The following is a 17,943-nucleotide window of genomic DNA, read 5'->3' on the forward strand; positions in this document are numbered from 1 at the left end:
AAATACAAACATTAGTAATGAGCCCTATTAACACAGATTTCACTTCAAGCTAACTTAGATTTACTTCACACAGCTAAGTGAGTTCATTTCACTGGAAGAAGATTCTCTAAAGGAAAAAACATCAACTACTGTGGCAGATATTGCTCAATACATCGCTGAAAAGTAAATTCTACTGATTGGATATTTTTCATTCCCCCTGCCTCCACAGCACTTTTAAAAATACAGTCTTTTAATGATTGTTTAATTTTCATGTAACTAGAATATAAATCCTTTACATACTGCCTTGCTGCAGCTGCAGCATAATGTCTCATTTTTCATGGAAAAAAACCTAATTACGTGGTTCACCGAATTGCCTGTGGTAACACATCAATTTTATTTACATTCAAAAGTTGGACTTGAGTTTGTTCTCAGCACTCCAGTTAATTCCAAGCCCATTTTACACAATAGTTTCCCTGGATTCATTAGTAACACCTCACTCTGCTGTTATTGGGAGGGATTCCCAGCACTTTCCAGGCAGTTCCACTTCCACAGTTCTACCCCACTTTAAATACCCTGGATTTGCTCTAAGTCTGGCCTTGCTGGAACAGTTCTGCCAAAGGACCATCAAATGTCCCTCCAGAAGGCAGCTGTTAATGTTGCCTCTGGAATACCAACTCCTTTGCCCACAAAAGCACCAGAGGAAAACAAGAACTATTGTGTCAAATAAAATCTAAAGGTTAATTACTCAAAATTTCAACTATTTCAGTTGAACTGAGCTTACATTTGGAAAGCAGAAAGATTATGAGGAAGCATGTGGATCCACTAGAAAATTTCTTGGCTTTACCTTCCATCAGTGTCTTTCAACTAAACTTTTTTCAAGAGGTAATTTGTTGCAATCAACAGGAAAACCTCCAAATTCCCAGCCACGAGCATAATTAAGATGTTAATTCTTGAGTGATATAAATAAAAGAAAACAATAAAAACTATTTACATAAAAAGCTTTTTTATATATGGCCCTTTGGTAGATTTAAGACTTTTTTATAACTTTTTAGGCTTTGATATTGCCAGCTGTAAGAAGAGGGAAAATGCACTATGTGAGAATAAGCCATGGAATATCTTGAGCTGGAAGGACCCACAAGGATCAGTAAAGTCCATTTCTTGCCTAGAACTGGTAATGAATTCAAAAATGCTACTTGTACTCATTGGATCCTGCTCTGAGCACTGAGATTGCATGTTGTGTGGAGACAAAACCACTGAAGGAGAGAGGAATTAAAGCAAAGGTATGTGCAATCACAATTCCAAACAGGACACTCTCTTTTCTTCTTTTTTTTAAATATAATTCCCATAAACCAATTTTCAAGTAAAAGGGGTAGAAGTAGGTGGTGGGAAGAACATTTATTTTTATAAGAAAACAAAACAAAATGAAGACATCTCGTCCAGACACAATAAGGCTCTTGTCAACTTCATGTGTATAAAAGGAGTTGGCATTTTCCCATGAAGCAATTCCTTAATCCCAAATGATGGCATAATAACCTCATTTAATATGCCTCCTTAAAAGAAAAAGTTTATTTTGTCCAAGCTGAACTTCAACTGGCAATCACTGGACACCAATTACCAGTGTCAGATATAAGGGTCACAGAACAATTCTGAGGGCTGAGAAAGTAGGAATTCACTTTTCAATCCCATCTTCTTACCAAAAGAATGGAAAAGTTGAACTTTGTTTTCATGTCTTTGGGAATAATCTATGCTAGGCAATTAAGAAAATGCAAATGACTTATCTTATTGAAAATAATCAAGCCAGAAACAGACTTTTCAGTAACTTAATATTCCAATAAAGTCTTCTGTCATAGGAACCTACTTGTTAATTCCACTCCGTGCTCAAGAACCGGCAATTAACCATTTTCAGATTTCACTTCAAATTATTAATAAGTGGTACTCAGCTGCTTGATATTCATTGCTGCTTTTTAAATGGAAAGCCTTCCAAAAGCCTTGCATTTCAGATCCTTTATTCCTTGTTCATGGGCTGCTTTTCCATGCCCTGTCTGCTCTCATTCCTGCTACCACTGGGCATGACAAGAGTTCTGGGGTTTGTGGAGTTGTTGTTGTAATTAAAATTGCTGTGATACACATCCCATGCTTTCACCAAAGCCCAGGGATCCAAGGAATAACCTTTGGGCAAATCCAAGGAAGTCTCCAAGCCAGCTGTAATGCAATTCCAGCAGCAACCCCTCCCTTCTTGCCCACTGCCATAATCTCATAGTAGAATGAAAAGACTGAGGAGCACTGTCATTTGAACAGCCATTTCATGGCAAGGGGGCTCAGTCTTCATTTCACACTTTGCTTCACACACTTAAAATACGTTTGAATAGGCAGGAACATCTTCTCATTCAATAATTAATGTATCTCACTACAGAGCTTAGAACATACTCTGTAATTCCTGACAGAGCTTCCAATTCCTTGCAATTGCAGAAATAAGACAGTACCCTGCAAGAACCTTAAATAGGCTCAAATTGAAATGGAAAGTAGATTTTTCATTACTTTATTCTCTTATATTTGTGGAACCAAAAAAAGAAATTTTTCCGACTTTTCCATTCGTTTTTTCTAATCCCTAATAAATGCTGACAAGCACTAACTACTAAACATTTACAGGCTAAACATTGACCTTATTTAGAAGACTTGACTGATGAATGAAACTTTGAAATCTGGCAGTTCATAAGAGAGAATCGAGAACCCTTCTTAGCAGGAATAAAAACAACTACATTTAGTTCTGGGGCAAGTTGCTCTCCTCAGGAAAAATCCTTAACAAACAGATCTGACACGTTCTACTTTCTTGTAGGTAAAAAAATCAGCAAATTTCAGGTAGAGAAACAATAGCAGAAATTAATTTTGGTGTACAATCATGTGGGTTAATGTTGGTGCCCTGCACACAGCTCTTCCTACAGGCAGCATTTCTCCCTCTCCACTTTTATCAGCACCAGGGGATTACGGCTGCGCCAGCCCAATATGCCAAGAATTCATAAACAGGAACAAGCTGAAGCTCCAGGTTTTTCCTGTCACAGCTCAAATTTCAGCTACGTTTTTAAACTTACCAAGCTGCAAAGATCATGTGCAATAATCTTTCAGGAAAGACTTGCCTAATTCATCCAAGATAATCTATTCTTCATAAGCGTTTCCATCCAAATTCTTATATCCTAGTGAAACAGTATATTTTTTCTGGGGAAGCAGCTGCAGAAATTAATGGATGAAGGGCAATATATGAGATAGAAATCCTAAATACCTACCAGAATCAGTGAGCTCAGACACACAAGCTACTAAGCTGATAGAAGGATGTAGTTTTATTTAAAGAGCTATAAAACATGCAGAATTTATTCATTTTTGAGTTCCTGTTTCACATCTGGCCAGCTTTCCAGAGCCCACCTCCAGTGCTGTGCTAAAGTCACCAACCTGTATCCTCAGTAGTGGTACACACCATAATCCCTGCAGTATTCCTGAGAACTCCAATATTCTGTACCACAAATGCAGCCAAGTGGAATATATCTACAATTCCACTACAGAGATTATAAATTGATAGACAAAACTGTCAGAGAATTATAGAATATTCTGAGTTGAAAGGGACCTACAAAATCATCAAGTCCAGCTCTTGGAGTGGTGTAAAATGTCAGAATAAACTGCTATTTGCAAAAGCAAAGAAGGGATCTGAGGAACAGATCTCCCTTCCCTATAATCTCTGTGGAACTCGCAGGGTCCAGGGCATGGGTGGGAGAAGAGAGAAAACCCAAGAGTTGAGTCTAAATTCTCTGTGATGCTCCAGATGGTATTTGGTCACCAAATGCAAATGAGAGCTCTGCAACTTGCAAATCCACAACATTCATGTCAAGAAAGCTGCCAACAGTCAAAAATTCCCTCCTCTCCTTCCCCTTCTTCTGCCGGATACACAAAAAATGGATTTGTGGGAAAAGGTACTGTGGCTGGAACAGCTGCCAAACCTCTCCAGGCAATATCATTAAACAGCATTTATCCTTCAGAAAACCAAACTTCAACAAAATAAGGCAACGCCCAACTTTTTCAGACTTACAGAATCACTCCAGTTTTTCCTCACTCACTGACCCCACCCCAATTAGCTTTTTCCACCCAGCACTGAATAAAGATCTTCAACTCCTCATCCAGTTTTAAATGTCACCACAATAAAAACCAGAACAACATAGTCAAGTCTGGCAGGAAGAAGAAATGTAGGAGAATGTGCAAGAGACACCCCTGAAGTTCCCAGCTGCCTGGTTAACCCAACCACTCCACTGATCTATAACTGCTCTGCAAATAATTGTTTTTACTTAATCTCCCGTGACAGCATTTAATTATCCACAGTTTTGGAAAGCTACTACATAAGCAACTCTCTTCGTACCTCCTGTTTACAACCAGTAAGTTGTTTTCCCTAGGACTATTTGAAATGCTTTTATTAATGGCAGATTCGTTGTTTACCAAATCTTCAATGTTATAAAGATAAAGGAACCCTTAGAATTCATGAGCAAAAAAGTTTTTGAAGTGCTTCTGGAAGCAAAGCCTCAGTTTGGACTTTTCCTCCATCTACTGAAAGCAGTAAATATCATACAGCACTATTGGAGTGACTCTTACCCAGAAAAACCAAAAATTATCATTTAGACTTGAATTAATAAAACATAATATTTAAAAATTAAATTCTTTGAAATTCAGTTCTCACTAAATTATTTCACTTTCAAAGCACAAGATCTAGGCAGGAAAAGAGAAATCCAAAACTTTGTTTTTGATAAGAATTCATGATCTCACTAACAGGCATTATTCCCTAATGTTCCTATATCTCAGATATCCAATTTGTTTCGGATTTGCAGCATCAGATTCCTGGGACTTGTGCTCCTGAACATGTGAATACAACAGAATGAAGTTCTGGCCATGGAACTCTAAGTCACAGTGACAATCCAACCTGCAGGAGCAGCATTTTAAGCCAAAGCAGCTCATTTCCTGAGCAGGTTATCCCCCCCCCCCCCCCCAAAAAAAAAAAAAAAAGCATAATGTTACCCTGGCCAAGCTGACAGGCAAGGAAAACTCTGCTTCAGTAACTTTCCTATTTTCTGTTTGTAAGCCCACATGGAAAAGCCCTTTATATTTTCAGGAAGTTAACTTCAACTATCATATAGTTCAGTATTGTGGCCTGTTTATACAATAAAAAGCAGAATAAATTTGTTCCTTTTGCCTTCTGGCTGCATGAAGCAGTGAACACAAACTGTGTCCTTTGTCCTATCTCAAGGAATCAATGGACATAAATGCCTTGTTCTGGCAGAATTTGAGGCTCAATATTTTGTCAATACTGATGTTTGAACTCTAAAATATACTGAACAGAGACCGACAGCCCTATCAGCAGGAAAATGTACAACACTTACACAATTTACATCACTTTGAACTATATCTGATAAGTCACTACAAGTGTTTCAATGTGCTTTTAATATAGAACAAGGAAATCTGTCCTTGTAGGATTTACACACGTGACAACAGAGGAGTTTCAGATTGAATTCCACTTAAAAGTTACTGCTCTGAAGGCTCCAGCCTGGAGGCTGGAACACCCCGAGTGCTGTGTCCAGGTCTGAGCCCCTCAGCTCAGGAGGGACACTGAGGGGCTGGAGCATGTCCAGAGAAGGGAATGGAGCTGGGGAAGGGGCTGGAGCCCCAGGAGCAGCTGAGGGAGCTGGGAAAGGGGCTCAGCCTGGAGAAAAGGAGGCTCAGGGGACCCTTGTGGCTCTGCACAACTCCCTGACAGGAGGGGACAACCAGGGGGGTTGGGCTCTGCTCCAGGGAACAGGGACAGGAGGAGAGGGAACAGCCTCAGGCTGTGCCAAGGGAAGCTCAGGTTGGTCACTAGGAGGAATTTCTGCATGGAGAGGGTTGTTAAACATTGGCTGGGGCTGCCCAGAGAGGTGGTGGAGTCCCTGTCCCTGGAGGTGTCCAAGGAACACATGGACGTGGCACTCAGTGCTCTGGCTGGGGGATCAGGCACATGTTGGACTCCATGACCTTGGAAGTCTTTTCCAAACTAAATAATTCTGTGGTTCCATAAAATTTTGAACCAGGTAATGTGTGACAGTGATGCTTTGCTATACTCTGCCCCATACTGCACCCAGCAGAAACAGGTTCAGCTGTCCAGACATTTAAGTGGATTTCCATACCTCCACCACTGGAAGCAGCATCACATTGTAACCAAGATGTCAGATATAAACAAACTCCATCAATTTACAACAGAAACAGAAGCATCACCTGTGACTCCCCTCAAATAAAAAGCTACTTTAGTCCCATCTACTGCATTTGAAATATTAAATAAACTATATTTCACTAAGAGAAAAGCATATATTATTAAAGCTTTGCTGGGTAAGTAGAAATATTACCCATTCCCTCATTCAAAACAGGTGCCTCATAAAAAATGAATGTCAGTGGAATGGCTCAGCACAGCACTTGTGAGCCATCTCTTTAATTATACATGATCATAGGGCTACCTGCATGGAACACACCCCAAGGTACTCAGGCCTCCATATCTGTGATTTTACAGGCTCTGGTGCCAAATAAACAATCTGGCAGCCATCAAAGCAGGAAGTTTGGAATGGTGCTTAGAACAGAATGAAAAGAAACAAATATACCATAACCCAGGACTAAACAGTGCAGGGTACAGGTGGGAGATAAGGGACAACTCCAGCACACTTGAGAAACAAAATATCCTGTGTACTTGAAACAAATTTTATCACCAAGTCACCAGAAGGTCTAAAGGTCATGAGGATAAAAAAATTATTGCAAGAACCTGATCCTTATGATTGTCTTGGGTTTTTTTAACTACCAAAACTGGTTAACTTCAGTCATTTTCTTGCAAGACACAAGGTGAAAATGGAGGTAAAATTCATACGGCCTAACAAAACACCTTTTAGTTCAGGCAACTAAAACTTGTCATACAATACACAACTGAAAAGAAAATAATATATACTGGATATAGTCAAATCCAAACAGGATCATAACAGACACAGTAGAAGTAACTTTATCATGGTAAGGCTCCACATTTTGGAGACTCTGAGGACAATCCCAGCTGCATAAAGCCTATAATCACCAACCTATCACTGTCACCTCTGACCTACCTGCCCCTTCCTGCCTCCTGTTCCATTCACTTGCTGCAACTCGCCTTGGATCATGCTCAAATCCTGCAGCACGAGCAAGGAGCAAGTCCTGACCTCATGGATTTATGTGGGGTGCCATGGAGTTCACCTGATTCTACAGAAGTGATTTATTCCATCAGCTACTACCTTATGCCCAAGCTGGGGTATTATTATCATCATCACTCCTTAAACTAGAATCTACTCTATTTTTAGAGATTCCACAAAAATCCAAGTCATGATGATGTGTACAGGTCTCCTGAGCTCAAGTTTCACTTTGCATTTTATCACATGGCAAAAAAAGTCAAATTTACAGGGGATTTTTTAAAATTTTCCTGTAGGTCTTAAAACACAATGACAAAATCACATAAAGTAACAAATTAAAGCATTAGGAAATAAATATTTCCTTTTCACTGGAAAAAGAGAAGCAACTGAGAAACAAGGAGTGTCTTACTGTGCAGCTGGCGGTGGATGGCATCGGCCAGGTTGGGCTCATCCCCCCAGAATATCCAGAGCTCCTGGCAGTCGGGTTCGACGTCCCGGCGCCACTGGCACGGCAGGCTGGCCTGCAGGCAGCGGATGGAGCTCAGCAGGACGGGATCATCCTGGGCTGGAGCTGAAATGATGGGCCACAGTCCCCATGGCCTTCAAAGCTGCACCTACGCCATGGGATGCCCGTGAGTTCAGCCTATGGGAAACAAAAAAAAAAGAAAAACATCATTGGATTACTTCATAATTTAATATTCAGAGTTTGTTTCATTTTCATTGGTTAATTCCGCAATTCAAGTTCAAAAATCTTCCTATTCATAGATTTGCCTTTATTGCCCTTCAAGGTAAAAAAATGAATAAACAGCACTGAATAAACCTGGCTTACCCCTGCATTTAGGTTTTCACCACAACCTGACTCGCTTCTATTCTATTCTATTCTATTCTATTCTATTCTATTCTATTCTATTCTATTCTATTCTATTCTATTCTATTCTATTCTATTCTATTCTATTCATTTCCAACAGCTTCATTCAATTTCTAACCTTATTGTTATCTTATTGTCATCTTACAAGTTCGAATGGAAAAAAACCAAACAGGGAGAGGGAATAAGCCTCATTCCCTACAGGCTGCTTGGGGGCCACGTGAGCTCAATGTCAGCCCAAAAGTTGGCCACTTGAAAGCCACAAACAAAGTACCATAGCACTTAAGAAACCTGTGACTTACTGGAAAAGCTAAAACAGCTTCACATTGTGATGTTACAAGTTTACCAAATGGGCTTTTTATTTTGCCCAAATGAACAAAAGCAGAATATGGAATTTGCCATTTACTGCCTCTCAACCAGACAGAATTCTCTTATCAAGGAAGAATTAAAAGAACAGATTTGCTATCCAGATGTTTGGGAAAGGTTTTCTTTGGGACTGAACAGGTTCTCCAGGGAATGGGCACGGCCCCAAGGCTGCCAGAGCTCCAGGAGCGTTTGAACAACATTCTCAAGGATGCATAGGGTGGGATTGTTGGGGTGTCCTGGGCAGGGCCAGGAGTTGGATTCAATGATCCTGGTGGGTCACTTCCAATACAGAGTGTTCTGTCATTCTGAGATTTTCCTCCACTCCCAGTTTGCCCCATCCCTGTTGTACCCTCCCCCTTTCTCTCCTCTCTCCAGCACATGACAGGGAAACCCCCAGGACAGTCTGGTTGTTATCAAACACAACTGGTGTGTGTATACCCTGCTCACAGTGGGCTTGTACTCTACTCTCCAACCTGTTACCACATTCCTGCTGCTGCTATTCCCTGCACTGCTTCATTTCCAGCGTTCACACCTTCCCTTGGCTGCCCAGAAGCAGCCGGTGCTCAGTTCCCAAGCGCTCCTGCAGGAACAGCCAGCTGCTCTGCTGTGAGGAGTGAAACACTCCAGGGCAGCAGCTACACCTCTGATGAGAGAGGGCATTGCCAGGAACAAGGAAAAGAGCCAGCAGTGGAAACACTGACTGTAAGAATGAATTTTTACTCCTAAAGAAAACCAAAGACTTGAGGATCACTATTCCTCCCACTGTCATCACCTGTGTAAAAACATTCAACTTCTCCTCCAAAACCCAAATTCCCTATCACACACAGAGGACTTCCTTTTTCGAGTCCACAAACTTAGTCCATTTACAAGTTTAAACTCTAAAATTTACTTCTGTCCACCACAGTAGCTAGAAGGAGCCTGCCTGGTTCAAGAGCTAGCTGGTGAACTGCTGAGGAGCTGAAGGTGATGCTCATCATACCAACTACAGAAGTAAAAAACACAAGTATTTCTTGGATCTTGTAAATGCATTCTTTGAAATAGTTTCACCCCGTTTCTGTATACTGCCAGGCACAGCAGTTCCTGGGACTCTGCCTCAAGGGCTCTTTCCCCAAACACTGATTATCCACTTAACTGTCCTCTGAAGAAGCCTCACCAGGCACACAGCCACACAGCGCAGCACTGGGAAGAGGAAAAACCTATGGAACAGTGAACAGCGGGGAAATTGGGTTTATTGTGTGCAGGCCCCTAAAGCACCAGGCATCTTTAGCTCCACAGGGCAGAAGGGACTCTGCTATCCCATATCCTGCCAGCAGGACACCAGTCCTGGATTGCCCCAGCTGGAGGCTCCCTGCAGCCAGCATTGAGCTCTTGCACTCAGACAGAAATGCTGATCAGCCATCCAAAGGGTTGGGAACTATAGAAAAGGAAATGGGAAAAGATAGTCCAGACTGGCTGAGATACACAGCCATGTGCCACCTTCCTGGCACAACAAGGGCAGGGGAATGCAGGAGGAAGAGGCAAAATGGAAGGAGTAAAGCTATTTTTTCCATAGCAGGGTGCTGGAATTCCTCATACTCTAAATAAACAGTCTAAGAGAAAGCGCTCCTCCAAAACATCTACATCTGTTCTATGTGTGTCCTCAGCTATAGCTTGGACAAGGAACGGGCAAAGTTTCTGAAACAGAATAATGAATTCAACTATGAACCACAAAACACCAAGAATTAGTGCCAGCATAGGCAACCTGCAAAAAAATGAAGTTAAATGTTTGTGCCTTAACCAGCTAAGAACATATGCTAAGTCACAAAGAGCATGGAACAGGAAGATGATGAAAACCAAAACCAAAAATCCCAACTGAACAAAGGACCTTACCAAAAGCAGCACTCTCTTGATCCACACAGCAAAAGCCAGAGCTCAGCTGTTTCAAAGAGCAGAGAGGCTCCTGTGGCTTCCTGCCAGCTCAGAGGTATCACTCCAACATCCCCCCCAGAGGAGGGATGAAACAGAGTCAAAGAAAGCACAGTGAAATCAGCAGAGCTGCACCCAATTTAATTCTGCACTAACAAACTCCTGGAGCCTAATTCTGTGGACTGTGAGGAATGATAAACTACTAACCTGGATCACACCAGTGGCCACCCACACAGAGACTCCTGAGAAAAGGGAGAGACAAGTCCTGGGGCTTTGGACTCAGCAGCAGCATTAAATGAGCTCTCACACATTGCTTCCCAGTCCAAGTTGCAGAGATGTGGTTCAGCACATGTATTGGGATGTCTGTTTCTGTTTAAATTTTTAATAGGTAAGCATCAATAGTAATCCCTCAGAACTTCTGGATTATGTCCTCATGTTAATTAAAACTGAATTGAAACAGAGATTTGAATCCAGAAGGGATACACAAGAGCAGACTACACCCAAAACACACATTCTACGCCTCTCCTGACATTCTGTGTAAAGTATTTAACACACTATAGGGAGAAGATCTGCACCCACATGGGGATTTATTTACACTAATTTCTTTAAACAAACCAACAGTCCTGGTTTGAAGAGGCCTTCATCTCTAGCAGGGGTTGCACAGACAAGACAAGCAGTGGGCTATGGTTCTGGGAACTGTTCTGAAGAGCCAAATGTGGTTTCATTTGTGCTTCATTGGCAGTGAGCACAGGCTGACCCAACACAGCCTCCTCCTCAGTCCCAGCCATGCATTTCCATGTCCCAGCCTGATACTGGATCTGGCTGTGGAATCACTCAGTGAATGGGATCACTTCACCAACTTAAAAAAGAGAATGCAAGAGAAAGAGAAATGTTTCCAGGCTCAGCACCCTGACAACTCATCCTGCAGCCAGGGCATCACCGAGCAGCCCCAGGAGAGGGAGGGAGAGTGGAGTAGGATCTCCCCTGCCAGGGACAGCTCCAGCCAGAATAAACACAACTTTCAGTGCACCCAGAGTGCTGTGCACGTACACCCCAACCAACACAAGCAGCACTGGTGCCAGAGCAGGCCTGGCCTGGGTGCCCTCCCTGCAGCACTCAGCTGCTGCTCAGACATTCACACTGAGCTGGGCTGACTCAAACCCACCAGGGTTGGATTCAACGACTTTTTCCTCTACTCAGATCAGTCCCCACACCTGATTCATTAAGCAGCCACAGAGATGCTTGTACCGGGAAGTCTGAGGACAGCAAAGCAGGTCAGGGAGGGCAGAGCTGCTCTGATCAGTAAAACTGCTGGTTTGAAAGCAGCCTGAAACACTGAGACAGAAACCAAAATTGCCAGCCTGAGGACAAAACTGTGAACATGCTGTTTAACTCACAACTGGCTAAAGATGAATGCAGAACAAAGCAGAACTCTTGCCAGGTGATGTAATCTACTGTGTCCCTTGCATCTCTTCCCATATGCACAGTTTTGGCTTATTGCAGTTGCTACAATGTTTTTAATACTAAAATGCCTGACCAAAAAAAAAAAAAAAAAAAGGGACTTACAAATACTTCTTATTATCCAACACTGTTAGCAAATCATGCATTAAATGAGATTTTTGCTTTGGTTTATAAAGGAACATGTGTTATGGAAGACTGTGCTGTGAAGGGTTCAACTGCTCAGATAAGTGGGGCTGTTTTGAAATGGAGTTTTTTCCCAAGTTCAGCTAACTGCAGTTGGACACAGAATATTTGTGAGACGCCAGTTCTAAATGCACTGGGCCAAGCGTGTGAGGAAACAGAGAAATTGGATCTCTAACAGTAATACCCAAACCCTTCACTAACATCCAACTTCTTACAGAATAATTCCCAAGACAAAAAAAGATCTGTTTCTGATGTATTCAAAAGCAGCTGTCAGGGTAGAGGAGTGTGTTCAAATTCCACACAGGCATCCAAAACCACCCAAAACATCCCCAAGAAATAGCCATTAATGAAAGCAGTGCATTGCCAATGTCTTTATTGAGATGCATGGCCTTAGAATGATCACACAGAGTCCCTTGGAAAGGGACACAGGCTCAGGTTTCAGCGACCATCATCACACCCTGCAGAGTGAAACAGCCTCAAAAGAGATGAGCAGAGAGTGTTCAAACCTCTGATCCCCCCTGCACACACCGACAAGCAGAGAGACACAGAAAGCAAATTAGCACTCTCTTTCACACCCTGCTGCCCTAAATACAGACACCTCCACATGGACCTGCCACAGCTCAGGGCTCCAGGACACCATCCACGACTGTGAATTCATAGAAGACAGAAAACCTAAGCTCTCATTCTTTCCCCCCTTCAGGCTTAAATCACAATAATAGGCAGGCTGGGAGGGTCTTCTGCTGATCTCATTGTGCTCCACTCAGATTGGTGGAGTTTAGACTACTAAAAATCACAATTCTCCAGTAGCATTTCACAGTACACAACTTGGTGCTGGCATACACCGGTGACCCCGTGTGACCCCACCTGTGCTCCAGTGGTGTCCAGTGGTTCCCTGTGGTGTCACCTCCAGGGCCAGCTCTGGGCTGAGTGCCCAGAACATGCGGTGCCTGTCCTGTCCCAGCTGGTTGGTGGCCACGCACGGTGCCTGAGGCATCATGGGCCCATCGAGCCAGGAACAACTCTCCCTTATGTTCCCAATCCAAATCTATTTCCAACCCCTGCCATGTCCCAGAGGGGGCTGTGGCACAGCAGCACCTCTGTGGCTGTGTCATGGAGCCAGAGAGCAGCTGTGATGTCAGAAAGGGGCTGTGTGACAGCACAGGGTGGGTTGTGTGAGGTCACAGATTGGGCTGTGACATCACAGAACAGGCTGTGATATTGCTGAGTGGGCTGTGACAGCACTAGAAGGTTGTGTGACACCATAGAGAGGGCAGTGAGGTCACAGAGGAGACTGTGCCATCATAGAGGGTGGCTCTGTGATATCAGACAGCAGGCTGTGACATTACAGAGCAGCTGTGTGATGTCCCAGAGAAGGCTGTGGCATCAGAGAGTGTGTTCTGCCATCACAGGGTGGCTATGTGACATCAGAGAGGGGCTGTGACATCCTGGAGCAGGCTGTGACATCACAGAATGGCCGTGTGACATCCCAGGGCAGATTGTGTGACATCACAGCAATGACTGTGACTTCACAGATCACAGAGGCTGTATGACATCACAGGGGTTATATGACATCACAGGGAGTGTATGACATCACAGGGGCTGTGTGACATCACAGGGCTGTGTGACATCAAAGGGGGTTGTGTGACATCATAGGGTGCTGTGTGGCATCACAGGGGGTTGTGTGACATCACATGGGCTGTGTGACATCATAGGGTGTTGTGTGACATCATAGGGTGCTGTGTGACATCACATGGGCTGTGTGACATCATATGGTGCTGTGTGACATCACAGGGGGTTGTGTGACATCATAGGGTGCTGTGTGACATCACAGAGCTCTGTGACATCACAGGGCTGTGTGAGGTCACTGGGGAGGTCACTCTGCCCCGTTCCCCCCTCACAGTCCAACGCTGCTCGTGCACAGGGGGGTCCCCTGTCCCCCCAGGTCCCCCCTGCCCCCCATGCCGCAGCCTCCCCCAGAGGATGTTCCATGAGATCGACCCCAGAGCCTGACACGGGGACAGGGGCCGGGCCCTGGGGGTGGCACAGGGGGACAGGGACCCCCGGCAGCGTCCCCGTGTCCCAGGGCCAGAGCCTGGGCCAGGGCTCCTTCACCCTGTTATGAGCCAGGGGCTGAGAGCATTTAAAAAATCCCCAGCACGGGATCAGCAAAAACCAGATTTAATGTTAAGCTACAGCACGACAAAGTTCCTTGGCAAGAGTCACCCTACTCCTGACTGGACACTTCAGGCACACCAAGGAAACAAAGCAACAACAAAAACAAACAAAATCCAGTCAATCAAACCAGAAATGGACTGAGAACTGTCCGTGTGTGTGTGCTCAGGTGGGTGTGACAAAAGGACAGTGAGGGCAAGGATAAAAGGAATGTGGCATAAAAGCCCAAGAGAGCTCAAACTTAACAGGACTTAACTTATACCTTAATCTTAATTTATACCTTAATCTTAACTTATACCTTAATCTTAACAATTTAGCAAAGGAACAACACTTACCAGTATTTAACCTAATTTATAACCTATAACAATTTAACAGAGGAATAACACCTAACAGTATTTAACTCAGCTTATAACTTATATTAAACTTAATTTAGGAAAAGAACAACACTTAACACCATTTAACTCAGCTTACATCTTGTCCTGGGGTGACTTTATGATGCTGAATTTTATCCTCATCCATCTGTTTAGTCCAGAAAGAAGTTTTAACCTTTAAGATTTGAGAGTGAAGTGGGTGGAGAAGAAGAAGCAGTGGAATGTCTGAGGCAGTTGCTTTCAAAATCTATAGATAAGAGCTTCAGCTTTCCTTCTCCTGACTGTGTTGTCTGCAGCATGGACAGGCAGTGAGAGCTCTCCTTTGTTTTTTAGTCAGTATTTTTTTAGCTAGCTGAGGCATTGAAGTTCCCTAGACTGTGGTTTTTCTTTTTCCTGGAACTGCTCAAACCTGCTCTGGACTGAAACCCCAGAAGAACACCGGGAGCTCACACCTGTGACCCGCTGGGGCCTGGGACGCTGCATTCCAGCACCAGAGGGGCTGATGAGAGACTGAGTGAGCCGAGCTACACCCACAAAAAGGACTTTCTGAATTTGCCATCTCTTCAGAACAGTGAGAGGTTTTACTGTTTAATATTTTTCACTTTTTATGCTTGTGAATACTTGTTAAATAAAGAGGGTTCTTTCCACTTTTCTCCAAGGAAATCTTTTCCTGAAGCAGTAGGAGGAGGGGCTTGAATCTGCTTTCTAAGGGGATCCATTTTGGAGTTTCCTCCCAAATTTGCCCTGAACCAGTACACACTCCAATGACCCAGGTAATAAAGATGTGTTTGCATATTATGAAGTGTGCAAGTACTAAACCTGTGCCCTTTGCAGGCAGACATCAGTTGTTTGCTCATGAACAGGCAGTGCCACTTGCAGGGCCCGAGTGCCCTGAGGTGCCGAGCTGGGATTGGCATCTCTCAGAGAAGAGATGAGGGAGAGCAGAGCACCTTGCAAGCTGCAGGTCCCTGACAGCACCAGAGGGCTCCTGTCCCATAAACATCTGCTCTGCCCATTCAGCTACCTCTGCCTTGAACCCAGAGTACTCCACATTCCTGGAAGAACCCCCCAAATCCCCAACCACGTCTTTGTTCAACATATTTATTTTTACTCTGGATTTGGGTGGTTGGGAAGGACAAAGAGAAATGCAAAGAAAATCCAGGCCATGGGGAGCCAGGAGGATGTGGAGCCTCCAGCCAGGTGTCTTCCCAACACGGATCAGCAGCACCAGGGCTCAGGGGGGCTCTGCCCACCGGGGGTCACTGGGGATCATCCAGCGCAGATCCTGCCATGGGGGATGGAGGTGGAGCAGCGCACGAAGCTCTTCCTACACTCAGGGAACTCTCAGGGCTTCTCTCAGTGGAGACTCTGTTGGTGTCTGGTCAAGTGAGAGCTCCTGGAGAAGCTCTTCCCACACTCGGGACACTCATAGGGTCTCTCCCCGGTGTGGATGTGCCAGTGCCTGACGAGAGTGGAGTCGTGCTTGAATCTCTTCCCACAGTCGTGGCAGAAGGGCCTCTCATCCCAGTGACTGCGTTAGTGCTGGAGGAGACTGGATCTTTGCTGAAACCTCTTCCTGCATTTATCACACTCTAAGGGCGTTTCACCACTGTGGATCCTCTGGTGGAGATTCAGGCTTGAGCTGTGGCTGAATCTCTTCCCACACTCCCCACACTCGTAGGGCCGTTCCCCCATGTGGATTCTCCGGTGTTGGAGCAGGAGGCATCTCCACCTGAAGCCCTTCCCACATTCCGAGCACTTGTGGGGCTTCTCCCCATGGTGAAGCTGCTCACGCAGCCCCAGCTCCGAGCTCCGGCCGCCTCCCCGGCCCGGGCTGGCTCTTTCCTGCTGGGATCCCCGGGCTGTGCGTTTGCAGCCCCTCCTGCTGCGGGATCTGCGGGGCTTTTCCTCCCCGTTGCATTCCTGCGCCGTGGAGCCGCTGCAAACGGCCTCTTGCCCGAGGCTGTGCCGCGGGGATTTGTCCTCCCTGCTGTCCGTGCTCAGCTCCTTGTCTGGGGAGGAAGGACAAGGACAGGATGGGATTTGCCTCCGGTGCCAGAGGCAAGGGCAAGGAGATCCCCCCAGGGCTGTGCTGCAGCCGGGGCCGTGCTGGGCTGGGAGATGGAGCAGGACACAGGGGGAAAGGGGCACTGACTTCCTCCTCACCTGCCTGCGGCTCCCGGGACATCTTCCTCTTCCTCACGGCCTCTTCCTCCTCCTCCTGGGTGCCAAACTTTCAGAAATCCTGGTTAGGGGGAAAAACAAGGGCTGAGCGCGTTGGGTTTGATGGTGGCGCTGCCCAAGGGCAGCTGGAGCAGTCAGCGCCCCTTTCAGCCTCGGGGGCCCGGAGCCCGCTCAGCACCAACCTCCCGCACCCCTCCAGGCTGCCGGGGGTCCCCCGGCTCCGGGATCGCCCCTCTGCGCTCTCCTCGCTCCGGGGCTCCCGCCTTCCCCCCCCGGCTCTGCTGGGGATCCCCGGAGCCGATATTGCCCCCTCCCCGCCGATACCGGGAGATCGACACGTCACAACCACCAAAATCCCTGCAGGGGCATTTCCGGCTCGGCTTTGGGTTCCTGCAAATCCAAACATCCCCTGAACCGCAAAGTAAAACCCTCCCGGAGCCCCCCATGATGGATTTGGGGCGAGCTCCCCCTCCGCACTCACCTGCGGGTTCTTGGGGGGGCGATTCTGCCGCTCCCGGGGGACGCTGCGGTCTGTGCGGGCGTGCGGGAAAAGCGCGTGGTTCCAAAATCGCTCCTCCTCTTCCTGCCGCTCCTCCTGTGTCCCTCCTCTTCCTCCCGCTGCTTCTCTTCCGTCTCTTCCCGCTCCTCCTCTTCCTCCCGCTCCTCCTCCTCTCCCAGCGCAGCCAGAGCCGCTGGAACTGGGGTGCCCAACGCCCTGAGCAACCCCAGGTCCCTCCCAGGACCCCTCAAATCCCTGGAACCGAGCGTCCCCCGCATCCCCTGGAAGATCCCCCCGTGTCCCCAAGCAGGTCGTTATTTCACATCTCTATTTTTACCCTGGTTTCGGGTGTTTGGGAAGGACAAAGAGAAATGCAGAGAAAATCCAGGCCACGGGGAGGGTGTGCAGCCCCCAGCCAGGTGTCTTCCCAACACGGATCAGCAGCACCAGGGCTCAGGGGGGCTCTGCCCACCGGGGGTCCCTGGGGATCATCCAGCGCGGATCCTGCCATGGGGATGGAGCTGCAGCAGGGCACTGTCTTGGTTTGACAGACAGGTGTCTGCTGAGGAGCTCTGGAGCTTCTCTTGAAACGGAAAATGTAAACTCCCTCCCTCTAAATTAATATGACTTGGAAATTAAGGAGCTCTCTGGCAAAGATATGGGATTTAGAATAGCAGTTTTTCACTGGGAAAATGAAAATAAAAGTATAGTAATATAAAGACCAAAACACTGGCAAGGTCAGAATGCAACCTGTAA

The 17,943-nt window shown here is 45.8% G+C and overlaps 1 long non-coding RNA gene across 1 annotated transcript in view; it reads right to left on the bottom strand.

Annotated features, from left to right (window-relative positions):
• Window positions 1-16,128: 16,128 nt before the first annotated feature.
• LOC306815472 overlaps window positions 16,129-17,943 on the bottom strand; it is a 43,733-nt gene continuing 41,918 nt past the window's right edge. Inside the window, exons 2-3 of the long non-coding RNA XR_013777405.1 lie at window positions 16,671-16,749; window positions 16,129-16,516 (exon numbers count right to left, since the gene is read on the bottom strand). This is a non-coding gene — a long non-coding RNA (uncharacterized lncRNA). The remainder of the gene's footprint in view (window positions 16,517-16,670; window positions 16,750-17,943) is intronic.

The sequence above is a fragment of the Erithacus rubecula genome (assembly GCF_903797595.1).
Source record: "Erithacus rubecula genome assembly, contig: scaffold_138_arrow_ctg1, whole genome shotgun sequence".
NCBI classification, from domain to species: domain Eukaryota; kingdom Metazoa; phylum Chordata; class Aves; order Passeriformes; family Muscicapidae; genus Erithacus; species Erithacus rubecula.